Source organism: Pocillopora verrucosa, chromosome 3 (assembly GCF_036669915.1).
Source record: "Pocillopora verrucosa isolate sample1 chromosome 3, ASM3666991v2, whole genome shotgun sequence".
Taxonomy (NCBI): Eukaryota; Metazoa; Cnidaria; class Anthozoa; order Scleractinia; family Pocilloporidae; genus Pocillopora; species Pocillopora verrucosa.
In genome coordinates, this window is record NC_089314.1 from 12432502 (window position 1) to 12454302 (window position 21801).

The window sequence follows — 21801 nt, forward strand, 5'->3', positions numbered from 1 at the left end:
CCTCATTCCAATAAGCGTCCCTATACCCATAAGCGCTCATATTCCAATGAGCGCCCCTATTCTGTTTCAGTAATAGCACTGTTATAGTACATGTACATTGAGATCAACTGCGGTCCATCTTTCCTTAATTGCACACTTGAAGCCCCACGACGAAGGAGTAGTCTTTGTCACAATCTCTCAACTATTATCTCGCCGCGAGTGCATAGTTCCTTCAAACCAAAGAACCCCTCTTAAAATTTGCAACGATCCCTAGGCTAGTCGTTTAGGAAGAAAAGATCCAGGGACAAGTCCCTTTTCCAGTCTTTTTGAACTTCAGTCATATAAGCATCAAAGCTCTGTTTCACATGCGGTCTCTCAAAAAAGAATTAAGTTCTCTGTCGTTAAATAAGCGCCTTGTTTCGTATAAGTGCCTCTCTTGAGGAACCAATAGTAAATCAGCGCCCCGCCGCCAAATCGAATCATTTCTGATTACAAGTGACATGTAAGCTGAGAACGATGACTGGCTATTAAAATGTTTGTGAACGTTTAGATCGCAGCGAGAATCAAACGTGCCTTATTTTCAGCTTGGGAGACATCCTGCGACCCACACACAAAACGAATCAGCATCTCTATGTAAAGGTAGGTAGACATGCTGAGATTTTGTGATTCTACTTTGTACAAATGTAAGTTGAGCGTTGTTGAAATCCTGAGAATAATATTACCAAACATCCGCTTCATCAAAGAACGATTCAATTCAAGTTAGGTTGTGGTCATTCGAGAAGAAATTTCTCTTTTGGTATAACAGTAACTGCAGCAAGGACTCTTAATTTGTGTTAAATCAAAACATTTCATAACAACACTAAAAATTTAATCAAAAAAATCAATTTAAATGTATTTCAACATCCATACATACAAGCATACGTAGTTTGCTTAGGAATTAAACGTACATCTTTCGCTTTACATCACAGTGGAATGCGACTCAAAAATATGATGGATATTGAAACACATATTTATGTAACAGATTTGGAACAAATAACAGACTCCGATTTCAATTATTTTTCAAAAACCTTCGAAAACATGCGGATTTTAGACCACGAACTTGTGTTTAATCACGAACAATTTGCTGTAGGGATATGATAGCTTTCCAACGTGCCGTTAAGGCCGGTTCACTAATGTTTGTCTAGTCCTGTTTCTAGTTACCTTGCTGCATCTCTCTCCTTTTTCATTCCAACTTACAGGAGTCTGCAACAATGGCATTTAAATGAGGCATTTTAATTCAGAAATTGCAAAACACTTAATGCATGATGTGTACGCTGTTGTAACTCCATCGCTAAATACGTTTACGTGATGGCATGAGGAATCCTGCTATGTGTGGCTTTTGTAGAGAGCACTTTCAAATGAACATCAAGTCCTTTCAAGCACTTATAGCCATATTCTCTCACTAATCTATTTATGACTCTCGCTTCCAAGCAGCAGTCTACCGACAGCAGATTGTGTGACAATCGAATTGTAGTACTTGATGATGTAACTTTTTGTTGTGGCTGTTGTTACCAGATGCCATATTCATAGGCATATGTACTTGTTTGTGCTACGTACAACAACATCTATATAGCTCCCACACAGACTGCAATGACTGACACATTTCATGAAAAAGAAACAATGCATGAAACTAATAAGAGACCAGTGAGCTGGGTTTAAATACACAGAAAGGTAATTTAAAACCAACTAAACTCGGTTAAGAAATCTGTACTCAAGTAATCTGAACATGCTGGTTTGTGGTTGATGGACCTCAAAGAATGTTATTGCTTTTCAAAATCCTTAATGAGCAAAAAAAGGGGAAGTGATGTGAAAACAATGTAATTTCATGAGAAAAAAAGGCACATTTTCAAGTGGAATATGGTTCTTTGAATTTGATTAATTATTTTTTTATTCTATTATGCCCTACTCTTTATTTATGTTCTTTGCTTTGTTGTTTGATAAAAGGGCATGAGCACATAAAGCTCAAAATCGTCTCTCAGTTTCTAGCCATGAAACCTTCCCTTTCAGCCCAGTCCTTACCATCACAGGTGACTTGTAAATTGAGAACAAAGCCAATTAGAAATGTTTGTGAATTTCTCAATCCCAATTAACACCCACAGTGCTTGCTTCCTAGATTGAATATATTTTGCTGACCATAAGACAAATCTGTATCTTGAGAAAACTGTGAGTTGGCTGCTTAAGGTTCCCATGGTATACTGGGTTTGAGTTGAGCACAGTTGAACTCCAGAGAATATCACCAAACAATTCAAAGAACAGTTTAAGTCAAGGTATACTTTGGTCATTCAAGGAGAAATGTCTTGTTATCCAACAGTATAATTAAAGCAAAATGTGTCAAATCAAAATGGTTTATTACAGTACAAAAATTTGATCAACAAAACTGTTTAGTTTGCTTGGAAATTGAACTTGAACATCTTTTGTTCTGCATCATTGTGAAATGTACCTTAAATATGACAGATAAAGAAGTATATATTGCAAATATATAGGAACAAATTTGAGACATCAATTTCAAAGATTTAAGTTCCTACAAAAGCCTTGAAAACATGAAGATTGTAGACTGCAAGCTTCTATCTATTAAACTTCTATATTAATTAAACTTGAATTTAATTTGAACAGAGATATTTGCTGTTTAGGACTCCCTGCATTAATTCACCAATGTTCCCTTTTTTTACAGTTCATTTCCATATATCTGTATTTTTTTTTCACCATAGCTCACAGGAGCTTATAACAGTGGAATTTAAATGAACTGTTTAACCTAGAAAGTGCAGTCAACTAATGATCATGTTTACACTGTTATAGCTCTTTCAGCTCTGTAGCCAAATATGTTTAGCTGCATGCCATTTCACATTTTACATATAACAGCCTGTACTAAAACCCAAAAATTTGACAGTGAAATCACAGAAATGATATTAGAGCCAACCTTAATTGAAAATGACATCTTGAATAATTAAGATTTGAAAACTGACTTTTTTTTCTGTCTTTTTCATAATAGCAAAATTGTCCTCCATATCACAGAGCAGGTTTATATTGAGCATTTAAAGAGAAAGTCAAAGCAGGTAAATTTGAACAGTCTTTCAAATTACTGTATTTACCCGTGTATAATGCGACTTCCTGTGTATAATATGCACCCTAATTTTTGATCTCTTTCTTCCAAAAAAAAAAAAGATTACAAGACAAACACAAAGAATTAAAACTTCCATTTTTTCACTTAATTAACAAGAGCTGGGAATGCATCAATAATATGTTTACAACAATTTCTAACTAGTTGAAGTAAAAACAAAAATCAAACAAAACAAAGGAGGTCATGGAGGGCAGTAAATTTCATACTCTACTAGTGTTTGCTTGCTGGCACAGACGACACAGGCAGCACTGATAACTTGATGAACACAGTCTTTTCTCCTCAGTTGACCACAAGGGTCTTAGTTGAAACCAAAATACAACAATGAGCTCCGAGTAACGTGGATGTAGTTTCTCTCAGAGGGCCTAAGTACAAGTGATGGGACAACATGTTCATCCAAATGAATTGTTGTTCTCTAGAAGCACTGGTGGCTGGCATTATTGCTGGTTACACACATGTGAAGCATCCACCACACTCTGTACCTAGATTAGACAAAGTAGTAAAACACTTGTTTAAATCTGAATGAAATTTTAGCCTTTGCCAAATAGTGTTTTTTTGTGGCTGCTGACTCAAATGTCTCTAGAGACCACTGACCTAATTTTTTTTTGAGGATACAAAGAATATAACTAAACAGTTGGAAATTGTCTTCAAATATTGTGAAAATTTGAATTGGGCAGCCATAACTTTGAATTGTACTTTGTAACCAGTGGTTTCTTAGCTGTTACATACAATGTCAACAAACTCCTCTTTTTTCCATCTTATGGTGGTTTAATTTTAAAATTAGGAGTTTCTCCAAAAGCAATTTTTCATTTAGGAACTGATTTTCTCTGGTTTCATCAATACCAGACCAGTAACTGCTTATAAACCTCAAATTGTGGTTTTGCATGCTGGCACATTCGCATTTAAAAAACTGTACACATCTCAAGGAAAAATGATGTTTCATTAATGGTTAGAATACTTGCTCTTTGAAATCTCACATTGTGATTTATAGTTGAATATTAATGAACACTTTTTATTGGTAGAGATAGAAATATGGACCATACTTGATGATGATGATGATGATGATGATGATGATGAAGTATTTATTGAAAAAATCAGACTCAACAAAAGTCAGTCTTTACCGTCCAAATCATGAATAAAAGGTTCAATTCAATATAAGATATAGAAAGAGATAAAAAGGAATAATCAAATATAATGAAATATGAGCACACAAGTTTTAAGAAGAAATCTGTTCATAAAAGAGTTTTTGTATATTTGAGTTCTTATCTGGGGGAGTTGGAATTCATGCCCCCTTTTCCTTGGTATTCTTGTCCATTTTAGCAACAACAAATCTTGAGGTGGATGGTTTTTCATAGTGGTGATTTTCTTAAACAGAAGTTGATCTTTCTCTTCAATTGATATCCATATCTTGTAGTCAGCCTAGGTGGTATATTTCCATATCAGTCAGTTAGTTTGCAGAAGTTGTCAATTCCACACAAATACTTCGGACAAGCAGATCCCCAGACCTATGCTATACCCAAAGAAGGGCAAGATGAGGGAGTCAATAACTAGTTGAGTTGATCTTGGGAATAGCTGTAAAACTTGCAAACCCTCAATATATACAGCATAGTGCTTCCTTTGGTTATTAGATTGTCAACCAGCAACAAGGCTTTTGTTGAAATATAATACCAAGCAACAAAGGCCAGTTCTTACGTTCAATGCCAGATACTGCGTGTGCTTTAGGCTTGGTAGTCTTAATGTATATCAGCATTTCCTATGGCCACACTTTGATCATCTTTCAGATATGTGACGTGCTTGTAAGCAAATGTGTTTAGAATTAATTTGTGTTGATCTCTTTTTTAATTTTGTTTTGATTTTGTTTGTTCATTTCAAGGAAAACTTTGAACAAAGATCCAGTTTGCCATGATGGCAGGACTTGGTAATGACAAGTGCAGCAGGTCAGTGGTTTGCAGTGATGACCCTCCACCTCTGAGTATTACACTGAAGGAGCTTGGAGATTTGCCAAAGAAGTTGGAACGTTGGGACAAGGAATATCACCCTGTTGACATTCTGCTTTTGACTGTGGAGGATTGCGAGTTCTTGGCTTGTTATCATTACTTGCGAGATTCCTTTAAAAGCTATGAGAAATCTATCGGATATGTGTACTTTGGAAAGATGGGTGACGATGAAGATGAGTCACTAAAAGTTGCTTTAGTGAAGTGTTCTAAAGAATCCTTGGATCCTGGAGGTACTCAAACTACTGCTAAGAATGCTGTCACAATCCTGAGACCTAAGGCTACCTTTTTGGTTGGTTTCTGCTACAGTTTGAATCCTGACAAAGCCCAGCTAGGAGATGTGGTGATATCCTCAAAGCTTACAACAGATTTTCACAAAACCCCAGTGAGCAGGGATGTTGGTAACCTTGTCAGAAATGCAGCTGATGGATGGAAGGCACCATTAGATAACTCAAAAGGGCGAAAGGTCAAAGTACATCAGGATGGAGAGATTTTAAGTTGCTCTGATCTGATTGGTGTTAAACAGCAGTGTCAATCACATCCTGGGGCAATTGCAATTGAAATGGAAGGAAAAGGTGAGAATTACTAATTATTATTATTATTATTATTATTATTATTATTATTATTACTATTATTATTATTATTATTATTACTCTCAGGGTTACTCTTGCTTGGCATCTGTGATCATTTTGCAGGAAATGGCTTTTCTATAACAAGGATTACATTTATTTTTTTTGTTGAGTGTGTTACAGTATAATTTAAATGACAGAAAGAACATGATACTCGTTCATTTCTTTATAAAATCAATTTTTTTATCTCATCTAAGTTACCCAGTAACTGAAGTATTACTTTAAAAATGAATATTCCGAGTCATATGCAAAGGTGTACTGCGAGCAAGAAATTATAATTACGAGTACTCCCATTACATTCCACCCCCAAATTAATGTTCTCAAGCTTTACCTTTGAGCTACAAGGTCAGAGGGGAGCTTCTGATCACTGAGCTGTAAGGCCAGGTTCCTGAAGGAAGAGAGAAAATAAACAAGTTAGCAATTTTTTCATATGGGGAGTGGTTACCACAATAGTAATAATTATTACAGCATACCCTCCACTTTGATGTTCTTAATTTTTACCTCTGAACTACAGGACGCTTCTGGTTGTTAAACTATTAAGCAATGGGGAGGGGATATACTTAACAATTTTTTGTAGGGGGTCAGTGGTCAGCACAGGTCTACAATGGTAATGTGTATTGCAGTGTACCCTCCGACTTGTCATATTTTCAAGCCGCACCTCTGAAATATTCAAGACTTGTGGTTTTTAGACTATTAAGCAAGGTTCTTGTTGGAAGCAACGTACTCAATTTGTTTTGTAAGAGGAAACTCTTTCCTGAATTCCAAATCCTTACTCTTTAATATACTGCTTCTGACAAAAAAGGTACGCTGCCCTACTCACTATACTCTCTGGGAAGAGTGGTGCTAATTTATATACCTGCAGAAAGAACACATCTCTTAAAGACTTCCAGTAGCAAAGAACAAACAAAAAGAGTGATCTGCAGAAAAACTAAGCCTTTTTTGCTCCAATTGATTGTAATTATCTCCCAGTAATATCATTGTTTAAATCCTTTCCAATTGTTATTGCTTTTTTTTTTTCATTTTTCTACCTCAGGCCTGTTTGCAGCAGCTCATGACATGAAGATGGAGTGGCTTGTTGTTAAAGGTATTTGTGGTTTTGTTCATGGCGTTGCATCTATAAGCTATTCATGGAAGACATATGCTTGTTTTAAGGGCAGCTTCTGTTGTATCCAACATGTTGAGTAACCCTTTTGTGTTTGGAGACTGGCCTCATTACGGAGGTACGTGTACACTTTTGTAACAACTTTGGTTGGGTTTTCCAGGAGATCTTGTAGCTTGTTTCCTTGGTATAGAATATTGCTATCTGCTGATGAGAACTTGGAGACCAACAGTGGAATTAAATATATAGGAGAAACTGCAAAACATTCTTTTGAAGTCATGGACGACGCTCTAAAATTACAAATTAGAGGGGGCTAATAAGAAATTACTTACTTTTGTATTTAATTAATCTTAAATCTTTTATCTCTCTTAGGTTGTAGGTATTACAGATCGTTCATTGTTTAAACACACTTTTCAACAACCCCCCTCCCCCTGCCCCCTAACTATTGTTTTCGTGTCCAGACTCTTATGCGCGGTAACATGAACCCAAATTTTCTTTGTTTACCTTTCTATCAGTTACCTCACTGGTACTGACCGGTTTAAAACTTTGTTGAGATCGAAATCTTAGCTTTTATTCCGTTTCAATGAATTTCAGTTCTCCGAGTCCATCAATTTCTCTTCTCTCTTTTATTCCGTGAGCGGGCTTACATGAGATTTTCATCTCCAATCAGCACTTATTTCGACTCTTGCTTGTTACCCATTTCACAAATTTAGTGAAGTGTATTTTAATTCTCGTTTCAGTACAATTTCTTTTCTCTTTTCAGACGTTTCAACAGGAGAGGAGAGTTGTAAAACTGATGATCCTTCAGAAAATAAACGTAGAAGGCTTGCAGGTATTATAATTATCAAGTGAAGATATTCCATGTTAAGATTACGTTTTGATAACTTATAGTTACTTATGTCCGAGCGCAGATTCCGAAGGTTTTAGGATCTATTCCTGGTGATGACTCAATTTTTTTTCTGTCCCACGCTCGCGGAAGGACGATAAAAGATATTTCCTTGTTCTTTTATCATAACAGTTTATTCTCGTCCTGTTTTACTTCAGCTGCTTAAATTCCGAAAATTAATGATCGATGATAAAAAATAAAGGAGGGTATTGTTTTGGAGCTTCTTCCCTCGCACTTAACTCGGACTTTGCGCTCGTCCCGCCCTTGCCTCCATTTGACTGAAAAGCGCTAAAAAACTGCGTCTGTTGGCGTCGCACGCTTACTCATCCCAGCAATGAAAGTTCATGTTTCTTTTCTCTATTTTTTCAGAACAGTTGAATGTTGAGAAGTGCCAAAAGAAGCTTAAGTCCTATTATGATACCTCCAGTGAGGTGAAAATCGTTCCATGGGACGACAGCTCTTCTGTTCCGATAGATGCGTTCAGTTAGAAATTCAAGGTTTTAAAAGCTGGAAACAAATCGGAACCTTTGCGAGAAAATTTTTGGCAGGTGAACAAGATGTTGACGAGTTTATGTGCTACCTGGAAGAAAAAGGTCTCCGTGACATGGCAGAAATACCTCTCCTTCTAGTAATGCTGTGCCTTTTGTGGAAAGAGAAACATCGTGAAAGACGGCCAAAATCACGGGCCGACATATTCACACAATTCATCCAAACAATGCTAGATCACAAAGGTGAAAGTCAACAGCCTATGCCATTTCAGAAAGTGACCTCAACAGAAGCCAGAGAAGACCTTAGTAACCTTGGAAAAGTTGCCTTTGAAGCGCTTCTGCAAGACCATCTTTACGTACGCTGCAGCGAACTCCCCAGCAATATTTCAAGAAGTTTTGAAAAATTAAGTGAAGTTGGGCTTTTCCAGATTGTCAATCTTACGAGTCTCAATCCTGAGAAAGGGGCCTATTTCATTCATAAATCCGTACAGGAGTTCCTTGCAGCCTGGCACATTAAGGAGGAAGTGTTGTCGATTAAAGGAGAAAGTACGCCTAGCCTCTCCAAAGTTGAATCATTTGAAAAGATCGTGAAGATGAATGAAGTTCTGAAATTTGCTTGTGAGCTGTCAACAGAGGCCGCGTGGGCAGTTTTCCGTCATGTAGGTTCTGTTGGAAGAAAGGAATCTTTGTCGGAATGTGATTTCATCGATCTGCTTCAGCAGCTTGAAAAACGGTTGTCTCGAGATCAACAGCTTTATTTAGAGCTTATCTCGCATAGCTATATTTGGTGTTCGGCCGAGAAGAGGCAGGATCTCTGTTCGATGTTTCCCTCTTACACTGGAGATGTTTTGTTACTTGATTCTAACCAGCTGAACATTACTGCTACTAGACACGTGCTGAAATCTGCCGTGATACCCAACTTCATTTTTTTCAAACACAAGAAAGAGGATTCCGAGAAAAACTATCGAGACTTAATCACTTTAGCGGAGGACACAGGTGCTGTTGTTTTGAGCTGTTCGGGTAAAAAAAAAGCCGCAGATTTTCTAAAGAAGTGCCCACGTCGTCCTTTGAAAGAGTTCCTCTTGAAGAGAGAGAGAAAAATTATCCTTTATGTTTATCAAATATGGAAAGAAGATTTTGACACTTTTCCGACTGAAATGCTGCGAGAGCTCATTTCATCAACAACAGAGTCTACTCTGGTGAAGCGCATCGGTGATCCGTTGAATGAACAGGACAACGAAACAGCTTCGTGTTTGACTAAAAACACTAATCGCATCACTGATCCGACTCCAAACAGCCTTTCCTGTGTGAGGAACGTTAATATTGCCAACTTAGAAAGGCAAGAGATGAAGGTACTGGCTGATTGCTTACCAGTTTGCACTTCTCTGCGGTGTTTATTTATTGCTGGTAAACCGTGTGAAACCATTGATGCTCAGTTGGCAGAGACCCTGGTGTCTCATATCATCTTCACTAACAGACTCGTGAGATTAAAACTTGAAAATATCAATTTAACAGCCAAACCTGCCGCAGTCATCGCCAGATCTCTGCACCAGGCTCCTAGCCTGCGCTATCTCAACTTGTCACATAACCCTCTTGGTGAAGGAATAAGTGTTCTCACTCGGCATCTCTGCTGTGTTCCTCACCTGGTGGCGCTGTCGCTTGATGATGTTACAATGACAAAGCAACAGGTGATAGATGTGAGTGCAGCTTTACGTCAGAGTAACATCCCCTGGTTGCGGACACAATACCACGTAAGTTTTGTGATCTTAGTTTGCATATGTAGTCATTATTCATGTCTATTCTGTTCAATTTCCTGTGGTGTTGTTTCAAGAATTTTTACGCCCTTGGTACGCGGAGCAAGTGCGATATTTCCTTTGCTTTTATAGAACAAGAGTCAAGTTCATCTCATGAGAAGTCACGACCAGTCGGTTCAAATCAGTTTGTAGATGTAATTTTTAATTACAATGCGGCATGTGTAAATACCACGATGGGCAGTTATGTTTTTATTTCGCTCTTTACATCGCTGTCGCTTTGTTATTTGCATCTATTTCTTGCTGTGTTTCTGTAAGAACTGGCGAGTCTGGACCACCTTGCAGTAGTTTCTAGGCGTTTTAAAATCACTTCATCAATTAGCTCGCTAAAAAAATAAGAATAAAGAATTAAAAAGACTGTTTACGATGAAAATATGACATTTTTCAGTTTGCTTCTTTCTGCGGTATGCTTTTTATTTGTCGATCAGTAACGGACAAGGTGTGCAGAAATTTTCCTTTTACTTGAATTTAAACACGTTGTAACTTTCAGTATTGGTGATACCTACTTTACATTAGCTAGCGTTCATTAAATGTTGAAAGGATGCCAAATTAAGAGAGGAAATCCAAAGGGAAGCAAATATTGTGGCTTTTTGATGATTTTAATGTTTTCGAGTAAAAGGTTTTACTTTCCATTAGGACATTTTACAGCCGCTGTTTGTCGCTACCATTTAATCTGTTAAACTTGGAAGCAAGTCATTTTTTCAGTTAAGATGAGAACCCATTTGGGTAAGTTTTGTTGACGTTTGAGGAGGGCTGAAGCCTTAAGTCTGTAGTCTGTTATTGAGTGTCCCAAACAATATTATTTTGAGTATTTACGGTGGAAACACAGAAACTGGATACACTCCATTCCTAATTTCTTCCCATTGACCTTGATAAATCTATGCCTTTTATAATCAGGGCCAGAAAAAAGGAAAAAATACAATAAAACCAAAGTAAATGCGTTACCACACCGTGCGCGTGAATGTGAGAACGGCCGCTTGTTTTCAGATATTAATGACAGAAAGTTAATGTCAGTGTTTGGAAGAGATCAAGAAGTTGCTCTCTACACTTGTGTGTTAAAATTGAGGAAATCTGCCTATACTGGTTTTCAAATTTTGTTTATTCGTTCAGCTTTTTTATTTTCCTCGGAAAGTGGTCTTGATTTCCGTAAGAGAAAGAGGAATTGAGAGAGCAAACAACTGCTTGTTTTTAACATGAGCTGAGCATCTGTCCCTATGAAGTGATTTGAGACCTTAGTTTTTTCACTTTGTTTTATTTACGGCTCTTAGAAGTTGTTAAACAATGTCATACTTTGAAGCTTAATCTTCTTTCTGATGTAGGAAAAGCTTGACTTCAATGGAAATGTGGTGTTTTTCTGGACACTCTGAGAAAAACTTTTGATACCCGAGTATTCCCCTAGAAAGAGCTTCATGAAAAGTGTTTGGAAGTTTTTTTAGAAGGAAGGTTAGCATAAATCTATAATTTTCATTTGATTGATTAACTTAGTGGTTTAGTGTTTCGTTTAGGTTTTGAAAAAGATGCAATAAAGGCGCTGCACAATTTTTTTTCTCTTAAACTTTCTTCTGCACAGCTTTTCCTTTTCTCCCACCGAACTAAAAGTTTCTCCAGGAAAACTATCGATTAGAAAAGAAATGACCGAGGGCTTTCTTGAAAATGAGCAGAGAAAGAATGCTATAGCTGTAAGGGAGATATTGGTTCAAATTTCGCAGTAGAGATTCTCTAATGCAATTGGTGTGGGGTTACCTTGATCAAACTATTTTTATCCAACTCTATCCAGAGAACTTCTTATTAATCAGCCTGTATGACAAAAACAATGAAGGTTACATCCATCTGAATCAAGTTCGCCCTAAGTAGGTATACGTCTTTACATTTTTTATAGTAACTTACTAAGCAGACTGCTAAGCTGATGAGCTGCTGAACTACAAAAATATTGCAGCATTTGAAATGCTCACAAATAATATTCACTTATGCAGTTTCCTTAGTTTTGAAATGAGTAGTAGCTGTGGATGAGCCACCAAGTAAATATTCATAACCTTTAAAGAGGAGACATCAGCAGTTCCTTTTTCTCACATGAACTACTGAACCTTTGTCTTAAAAGTTGCCTTGTATTCTTTGGGTGAGTTTGTCAGGTATGTGCACCTGTAGGACTCTAGGAAAGGTGGTCACTTAATGTTATTTTGTTAATCATACGATGTAATGTATATTTCTTGACCACTGTAGCTTTTTACTCTAATAACACAATCAGCACCGGCCCCACCATGGATGTAATTGGAATATATCTAAATTTTGGTGAGCCTTGCGATGTTAGCTTACAAGGAACATTTCTCAATATAAAATTTGTTTTAAAATGACTTAGTCAAAATACTCTTGGCCTAATTTCTCTTCATATAAAAAGTAACGGGGTTCAACAAGGTTGAGTTCAGATGTATGTTGTTTAATATAGTAATGTTGAATGTAGGTTTGTCATTTTTGACAGGGTGGCAAAGGGAATGTCAAACCTGAAGAAGAATGGCCAACAGATGAATACTGGAGAGAGCATAGGAGCTACTGGTATGGATCAGAAGGAGAGCCAGATCCTGGGTCAGTTACTGACTCAGGTGATGAGCAGTAGCCTAGGTCCTATCTGGAAATGTAACAGACCAGGATTGGCTCAGTAGACTGCTTGTAACTAGAGAAACTTACCATTGGTCAGAACTGGCTGACCAGACCAGTCCATCCACTGAAAGAATTCCTTCAGATCTGTTCAGCTAGAGAAGTCAATTCCGAAGTTGTATTCACTGTTTGATGGAAATTTGGAAAAACATTTAGGAAACCTGATTAAGCAAAACACATTTCAAAATGATTGGTTGGCCTGGTAGGTTTTTGACCAATGGTAAGAGACTTCGGTGTTGTGATCGAATGTACAACCAGTCAACGGTTGGATAAAAAAATAAGGAAATGTATTTTAGAATCACTTACGTAAGGTAAATTGATACCTTCACTAACATGGAAACTGCCTTCCACAACATTGGTAAGAACATGTGAGATGTTTCTCTGGAGTCAGAGTGTCTCGTCCTTGAAATTGATTGTTGGATTTGAATATATAATTTGATTTTAGGCTATTTTTCGATGTCCACCGTTGTTGGTTGTCGGTTTGATTTACAGCTTTGAGCTTCAAAATTTGGTTTCCATGGTATTATTGAGGTAGAGAGGTATTTCTGTCATTTTTTAGTTAAGTAGGCTTGATTATATGCTGCCCAGACAAATGATTACTTCATTAGGGTGACTGTGCAGTTAATTTTCTCATTTCTTTTGTTACATACTTAAGATGTCCTCAATGCAGCCATTCTTTATAAAATCAGAGATAACATGATGGGAACAAATTTAGCTGTTTGTTAATACACGAAAGGCGTCTTCTTAAATAAAGTTCTAAACATTCCATTCGAGATTAGTGTAAATAGTGGTTGACATTCAGTTTTCAGAGTCCATTGAGTATGGAGAAAGAAGGGAGACCATTTTTGACAAGTGTGTCCTTAACTCTGAAATGTAAAATAATTTAACATAGTATTGTATTGGTTGTACTCTCAAAACTGTCAAGTGATTGACAGTTAAGTTATAGTGTTATTGTGGCTGTACACTGTGCACATTGTAAGATTTTAACTAAATCTGCTAATTTTTAAATATTGAGTCAGTAAGGCTGACTTTTCATAAGGCTGATAAGTTTTGTTTTTAAGTGCTCAGTTTTGCAACTGTACATGACGAACTGAACTAATTTATAGTTATTTAAATAAGAAAAAAAACGGAACACTTTTGAGCCTTGTGATGTCAGTAAAGGCAAGATAGATAGATCAACTTTATTTTAACGCGCTAGCCTGTAATCAACATAATAAAAAACTGGTTTCCAGTAGATGCGTGAACTAAGTATAAAAGTTCAAAACTGCTTAAAATATTCATAAAAAATAACCCTAAGAAATGATTGAAAATCAATATATTACATTTGGTCTATATGTTGAAATAAGCCCATCAAACGTAGTCAAAGTTTCAGCACAACTACGTATGTCATTCCGTGTAAAGAATTCCAGATCTTAGCACCATTATAGCTGCAACTCTTCTTTAAAAATTCAATCTTGGGCAACGGAACGGCCAACTAATTAGTAGCGTTCCTTAAATGATTATTGTTGGCCGAGCGCGAGTCTCTGAAAATATTCGAAAGCCTTACAGGTGCCAAGTTATGGAGAACCTAAAACATTTGTCAAGCCTTAATGTGAATTCTACGTTCGCGTAGTAAACTCCAGCCAAGATGACGTAGTGCTAATTCAGACTGTCCAGCCTCGTTTTTGTAACGCATAATTACACTAGCACATCTGTTATGGAGTAACCTCATTAGGAAGTCATTAGGAAGTGTACTAGCCTTTCGGCTAGTACACTTCCTAATGAATCCCAAACCTCACCACAATAATCAAAATGCGGCATAATTAGTGCATTACAAACTGAAACAAGTACATCTTGACTTTCAAAATCTCTGAGCTGTTGTAAAGCACTAATTCCTGCTGTAATATTTTTGGTAATTTCTTTAACATGCTTGCTCCACGCAAGAGATTCATCAGTGTAAACTCCAATTATTTTGGTTTATTTGACTCTTTTGATCGGATCTCTTCCAATGGTTACATTAGGTTCAAAGGAAAGCTTAGCCAATCTTTAACGTGAACAGATGAGCATATACTCTGCCTGCGCAACCTTAATCTAATATTATCTAAGTCTTCATTAACCCTTTCACCCCTAAGAGTGACAAGCATCGAATTTCTCCTTACAATATCACCACTAAATCACAAATTAAGGTCATGAGAATAAAGGAAATGATCACCAACTAAATTCTCCTTGTCAGCATCTTAGTAAATGTACAGAGAACAGTATGGAGAATATGAATACTGATGTTAGAGTGTAAAGGGTTAAGCCGTAATTCGATGCCGTCAATAATTTTCTTGTTGGCTGCTGGTATCGTCGGTAAACATTCGAGGTGTGGTGTGTTTGAGACAATTTGGTAAATCATTAATAAACACCTAAAAGAAAATTGGGCCCAAAATTGAACCCTATGTGATTCCACATGGTAATGTTCTTAGATCAGATTGTTTACCATTCACCCGACATGTTTGCTTCCGATCCACTAAGTAGGAAGCAAGAAGGTTAAGTGTATTCTCTCTAATACCACAAGCCTCAAGTTTGCCAAGGAAGAGCATGTGATTAACCGTATCGAAGGCCTTTTGTTGGTCAAGATAAATAACTAGGTTACAAAGGCTGCGATCCATGTTGCAATACCATTCATTTGAAAAGTCAAGCAAAGCTGAAACGGTGGAATGAGCGTCTAAAACCAAATTGATGCGCTGATAACAAATTCTCAGTATCTAAATATTCAACCAGCTGCTTGTATCATATCCCTTCAAAGACTTTGCCTACTATTGGCCGATAATTGTCCAAAATGTTAAGCGGACCTCTCTTATGAAGGGCGTTTACTTGAGCCACCTTCCACTCAGTAGGAAAAACATGCGGGACAAGTAACTTGTTGAAAATCTGCGTTAGGGATTCTGGAACAACTGGTACAGCCAACTTCAAAACTTTGGCTGATATTTTATCGATCCCAGTAGCCTTGGTGACAGACAAAGAGTTGAGAAATTTATAGACCTGATATGAACTTACAGGCTGAAAGTGAAAACTCCTGTCAACCCTATGAACAAATTGACTGTAGTCACACTTGTTATTATTTATATTCTCGGCAAGGCTAGGGCTGATACTGGTGAAATGCTCGTTGAATATTTGCGCAATTTCCTACGTAAACACTAAGATCATTAATCATGATTTCCCTAACATCATCCGCACGCTGTTTGCGCTCGAGAATATCATTAACAGTTTCCAAGCCTTCCTTGGGTTACCAGTTACATTCTCGAATTGTGAAGCGTAAAAAGCACTTTTAACTTTACGTAATGCAACATTTACTTCATTTCTGGAAGACTAGCACTTTCCCCAACTAACATCATCGTTATCTATTATAGCTAAGCGCTTAAGACGGTCACGCTCCAGCATTTTATCCCTGATATCCTTAGACAACCTAGGAAGGGAAAGCTGGTCCTGTTTCTCACTCTTTTTGACCTGACGGGGGCGTGCCTGTCGACACTCCTAAGGACATAGTCTTCCAACAGCTCCCCATTGCATTCACGTGACCTTCATAAGGAGATAAATACGCCCAGGGTTGAGCTTGCAAGTCTTGAGAAAAAGTTGACTGTTAAATTTCCAACTTCGATTTCCCTTGTTCTATTGCACTTAGGTAAGTTATTAATCTCGAAAACTGCATAAATTAAATGGCAACTAAGGCCGACATGAAATATCTCTGAATGAATCATCTTCTCAGGGGAGGAAATAATACATACATCCAAAAGTGACTCAGACCATTGCGTTATTCATGTGGGCTTAATTATTAAATTGTGTAAACTGATATACCTCCAAGATTCGCAACAAATGCTTTGCGTCATTTATCAAGATTAGCTTGGTCTAATAAGTTGCAGTTGAGGTCACCTAGAATAAAGGTTTCCTTGTCTTCATTATCTATCTGTCCGATTATACGCTCTATACTATCATATATATCTACAGGTGCACTCGGCGGCTTAAATCGATGAAGCAATGAAAGGTCTACTATTCGGTTTTTGTTCCTTCGATGCAAGCAGCCTCGAGATTTTCCGGCACTAGGTCAGTCCTCTTTACAAAACATATTGACTTTCTTATGTAAATGCAAACCCTACCACCACATCGGTTTCAATCATGGCGGGCAATTCGTCGTAATCCTCTACACAAACATCGGTATAAACATTGGTGAAGGCGGTTTCATTTCACGCCCAGATGTCAAAGTAGTTCTGACTCCACATAAGGCGGATTTCGTCAATGTGTAAGGCAGACTAACAACATTCAAAAAGCCCATCTCAGAACCTCGAAGTTTTTGGAAAAGTAAACCGATCTTCGCTTCAAGTCGACCTCGACCGAATATCCTAATCCACATAGTAAGAAATAGTAAATAAAGGTCATCACGATGAACCAATGGGACCATTAGGTTTCATCCACTCTGTTTTGACTTGCTGCTTCAGACCTGCTCTGTTTGTACAACTGCTGCATTGAATTCACATGTACTAATTGAGCTAGAAGAGGATTACGAGATTGATGGAAAGGTGGTCCATGGAAAATTACCCATGTCCCCTTTCTCCCCCCTTTCCCTCCCCCCCCCCCCCCCCCGCTAACCACGAGGCCTCTGCTTAATTCTCATATATCTCTTAACCCTTTAACTCCCAGAAGTGATCAACATGTAACTTCTCCCTATAATATCCATAAATTATCCAGCAAACAGGTAATGAGATTACTCAAACTTATCAGGTACAAAATATTATCTTGATTAAACATCAAATCCTCATAACCAATTGACAAGGAAATATGTATAAGCTAGAGGAGAGAATTAACAATCAGATCTTGGGAGTTAAGAGAGTGTCTCTGTAAGAGCGGTCCGGTCGATTTTGCTTGAGACACGGATTTCGCTCGTTTCTCGTGTGTTGTAAGACATTCATGTACCTATACTAAAACCACAATCAGTTTGATCGGATCTCTTTATTTTTCAGAGTTTTACGGAAATTAAATTTCACTCGAGCGAAGGCTTGTCGTGACACTTTTCAAGACTTTAATTTCATGCAACTTTGGAGGATAATTTACAAAAAACTACGGAACTCAGCAAAAAACAAATACCACAGCCATGTATATTAACTCTATCTTATCTATCGAGGCGACTTTCGTAAACATCACGTGTCAATCAAGGAAACAGGAAGACTTGAATGACACCTTATCGGTTCGCCTAAATCAAACACGCCAAAACTGATCAAATTCAAGGTTAATTTTTGAAAAAGTGAGGCGTTCTTTATTGATCCAACTAACATAGCTAGGAAGTAGGTGCCATAGAAAAGATAACTACAGAAAAAAACTTTGCGGCCCGACCTTTACGAGAACTTTATAACTCCGTGAACTTACCTAATTTTCGGCAATCTCCAAGTTTGGCCGCCATTTTGAGGGACTTGTCAACATGAAGCGTAACCGATATAAATCAAGCAGGTAAATCTAAAACCGTCAGAAATATATAAGAAAGCAATTCAAATGAACTTTACTTTCAATTCAAGCGGCAAAATTTGAAATTGTTTGTTAAACTTACCATCCCCATGCGACCATTTATTCCAACAATACAAACACTACAACTTTCTGAATTCCCCTCGTCGATTCCACCGCAAGAAATAACCTGTGCCACCCAAGCTTCGACTCGAATGTGAAGTACGAATCAAATAAAATAACTGCTTCATCTTTGCGGCAATATCACGCTGGTATTTTGATTTTCCGATCGACGAGAACGGCGATCAAGAATCGATCGGTTTGTTTACCTCGTAAACGTGACCGCTGACCAGCTGCTGAGTGAAAACAGTACGGTTCAGTGGCGAGGGGCGGGGTGAGGGGTGGATGCGGGCAGATTATCAGAAGGTTTTTGGGAACATTCTATAAACATTAGGATTCTCAGTCTTAATGCGAAGGCATACTTTGTGTTGCAGACAACTTTTGTTTTACTTAGTATTCTTTTTTATTTCAAATACATTTCGTTCCAAATAGGACTAGCATCAATTCATAGATTTAAAAACAAATCTTTACCACGTAAATAAATGTGTTTAGATAATCGAGATAACCATTGAACCTCTTGTATCGCACCGGAAATAACGTGTCTTGTTTTTGCCCAACTCTGAGAGCGTGGAGCGGCGAAGACGCGAGATACGAGTCTCGCGTCTCGCGGATTCACCATGCTCACAGGATACGCGTGACCTCACTATCTTTAAGAAAAATAAGAGACTACTCGAAGTCTGTATTCCGTTCAACCATTTCATAAGAGTGACGCGAGTCTTTCAATTGAGTGAGAAAGTCATAAACCCATTCTTTACCTCACGAGCGTAACCACTGACCACTCACGAATTACAGTAGGCTTCCCCTTTGACGCGGAAATTGAAATCGTATCGAATATACAAAGTTATAATGAGTTCCTTTAGATCTCCCGAACTTGTATCGCGTTGGAAACAATTACAAGTACAGGAAGAAGTCGTTCACAAGCGAGACGTTCATTATGTCTCAGGACTGCTTTTTGAATAGCAAAGATGGAAAAAACTTTGGTTCATCGTGTGGCCTAAGTGGTTTGGTACGACTGTCTGAATGCAATGACGAAGTAAAACATCATTTGATAAGCTGCCACCTGTCTAAAGAGGTTTTTAAGTGAAAATGAGCTAATCTTGGCAAGGATTGGCCTATTTCACCTCGCTTAGGAGGATAAACAAAAAAATGTGGATTTGCTATAGGCATCGCTACACTCTGGGGAAGTTTTGGAGAAGTGCAAAGGTAACACGTCAGTATCCTGATCATGATGGTGTCAGGAAGCGTATCCAAGGCAGAGATGTAATTACCTTGCATATGTCTCAGGACGTTCAAAAGCTGTTTGGAGTTAATATTCCAGTTGAATCAGGTGGTCTTCAGTAACATTTTCTGTTATCTATTTTTGTCACGTGACATATCTGCTCGAAAAGAGAAGAAATTCTTTATTAGATGAAGGGTACTTAAGTACACATCACGTTGAAAAAAAATGGATCTATGTGTAAGTGCTTTTCATCACAGATGGAAATATGTACAAAGTTGCTCGGTTGATAATCAATAATGTTTTTGTAGAAGATCAAACGCAATCTACTTACTCATGCGTACGGTTCACAATTATTTCCGTCAGTTTTCCTCAGTTTGTATGATTCTCATTAACCGATATGATTAAATTTGCAGACTAAAACACCCCTTATTTGATTAAGAATAATAAAAGTAAACAGTGCATGTCGGTTTTTAATTCTTGATGGATGCTACTGGGCTTTACTTTAACTGAGAAATTTGCAATCGCTTACCTCAGCTCACTGTGTCCCTTGCCGTAAGAAGCACAAGAAAAAAGTTGATGATAGTGAGTCTTGGCTGAGACAAGAAGAATCAGAGAAGAATCTACGGTCCCCAGAAACGCCACTTTTAAACACGAGACAACTAAGGTAAATTGAATGAATTGTTATTTGTTTTATTTAAAACTATCGTTCAGATTACAAGATACGCGAAAAACTCTCCCCACCGATTTTTTCCTACATTCTGTTAATCAAAAGTTTCAATAATTATAAAGGCTTTCTTGTTGATCGTCTTAATAGTAACAGTTTCCAGGATCCAAGGGGAGCAAAACAGAGAACAATTTTCTGTGTAGCTAGGTAAGGCGACATGCTGGCTTTATACTTCTTCCGGCGTGATAACGATAATGATGACAACAATGGGCAAAAAGCACCGTCCGCTAATGATGACGATTATCATAGTTATTAACAAATCTCAGTTATAGTCCTGAAGAAAATCTCAAGGGGTCCTTTGAACCATCCTCTTAATCTCGCCAGAAGTCAAAGTTGCCTAAACTCATTCTAAGGTTCGTGCGATTTTACGACGAATTTTCAATTCCGGTGTGTTGCACGCGCGACTTTTGATAGAAAAAACCTGCACGCGCCATAACTTAAAAGAACGTGTCAGCGGAATGAATCAAATCTCTATCACTTTGCATACATTCTTGGAAACAGAAAAAATTACTTAGAGCAAACATTCTAAGTATAGTGTTCCTTCCGTGCAATGGGGCATAAATAAAAGGTTCTGTTGGAAAAGACATTTTATTTTATACCACTGATGACAAGCAAAAAGGTTATATGGGTACCCGGTTAAAAATATATTGATAACTCTATTAATTAATACCACTTCTAATTTAAAGGAGAAAGTTATGAGAATAAAATAAAAATTGTCTTTACCTCGAAGCATGCCTTCACTGATTAGACTGATAGTCCTAAAGCTTTTTGAGCATGCATTCGAATATCTTATGACGATAAGCCCGCCAACCACCCCACCCCGCGCTATGCTGTTTTCACTTAGCGGCTGGTCAGCGGTCACGTTTACGAGGTAAACAAACCGATCGATTCCTGATCACCGTTCTTGTCGATCGGAAAATCAAAATACCAGCGTGATATTGCTGCGAAGATGAAGCAGTTATGTTACTTGATTCGTACTTCATATTCGAGTCGCAGCTTGGGTGGCACAGGTTATTTCTTGCGGTGGAATCGACGAGGGGAATTCAGAAAGTTGTAGTGTTTGTATTGTTGGAATAAATGGTCGCATGGGGATGGTAAGTTTAACAAACAATTTCAAATTTTGCCGCTTGAATTGAAAGTAAAGTTCATTTGAATTGCTTTCTTATATATTTCTGACGGTTTTAGATTTACCTGCTTGATTTATATCGGTTACGCTTCATGTTGACAAGTCCCTCAAAATGGCGACCAAACTTGGAGATTGCCGAAAATTAGGTAAGTTCACGGAGTTATAAAGTTCTCGTAAAGGTCGGGCCGCAAAGTTTTTTTCTGTAGTTATCTTTTCTATAGCACCTACTTCCCAGCTATGTTAGTTGGATCAATAAAGAACGCCTCACTTTTTCAAAAATTAACCTTGAATTTGATCGGTTTTGGCGTGTTTGATTTAGGCGAATCGATAAGGTGTCATTCAAGTCTTCCTGTTTCCTTGATTGACAAGTGATGTTTACGAAAGTCGCCTCGATAGATAAGATAGAGTTAATATACATGGCTGTGATATTTGTTTTTTGCGGAGTTCCGTAGTTTTTTGTAAATTG

The 21801-nt window shown here is 37.7% G+C and overlaps 1 pseudogene; it reads left to right on the plus strand.

The window, feature by feature from the left end:
* Positions 1 to 529: 529 nt before the first annotated feature.
* LOC131790513 (death domain-containing ATP nucleosidase-like) lies at positions 530 to 8345 on the plus strand (annotated as a pseudogene).
* Positions 8346 to 21801: the final 13456 nt, after the last annotated feature.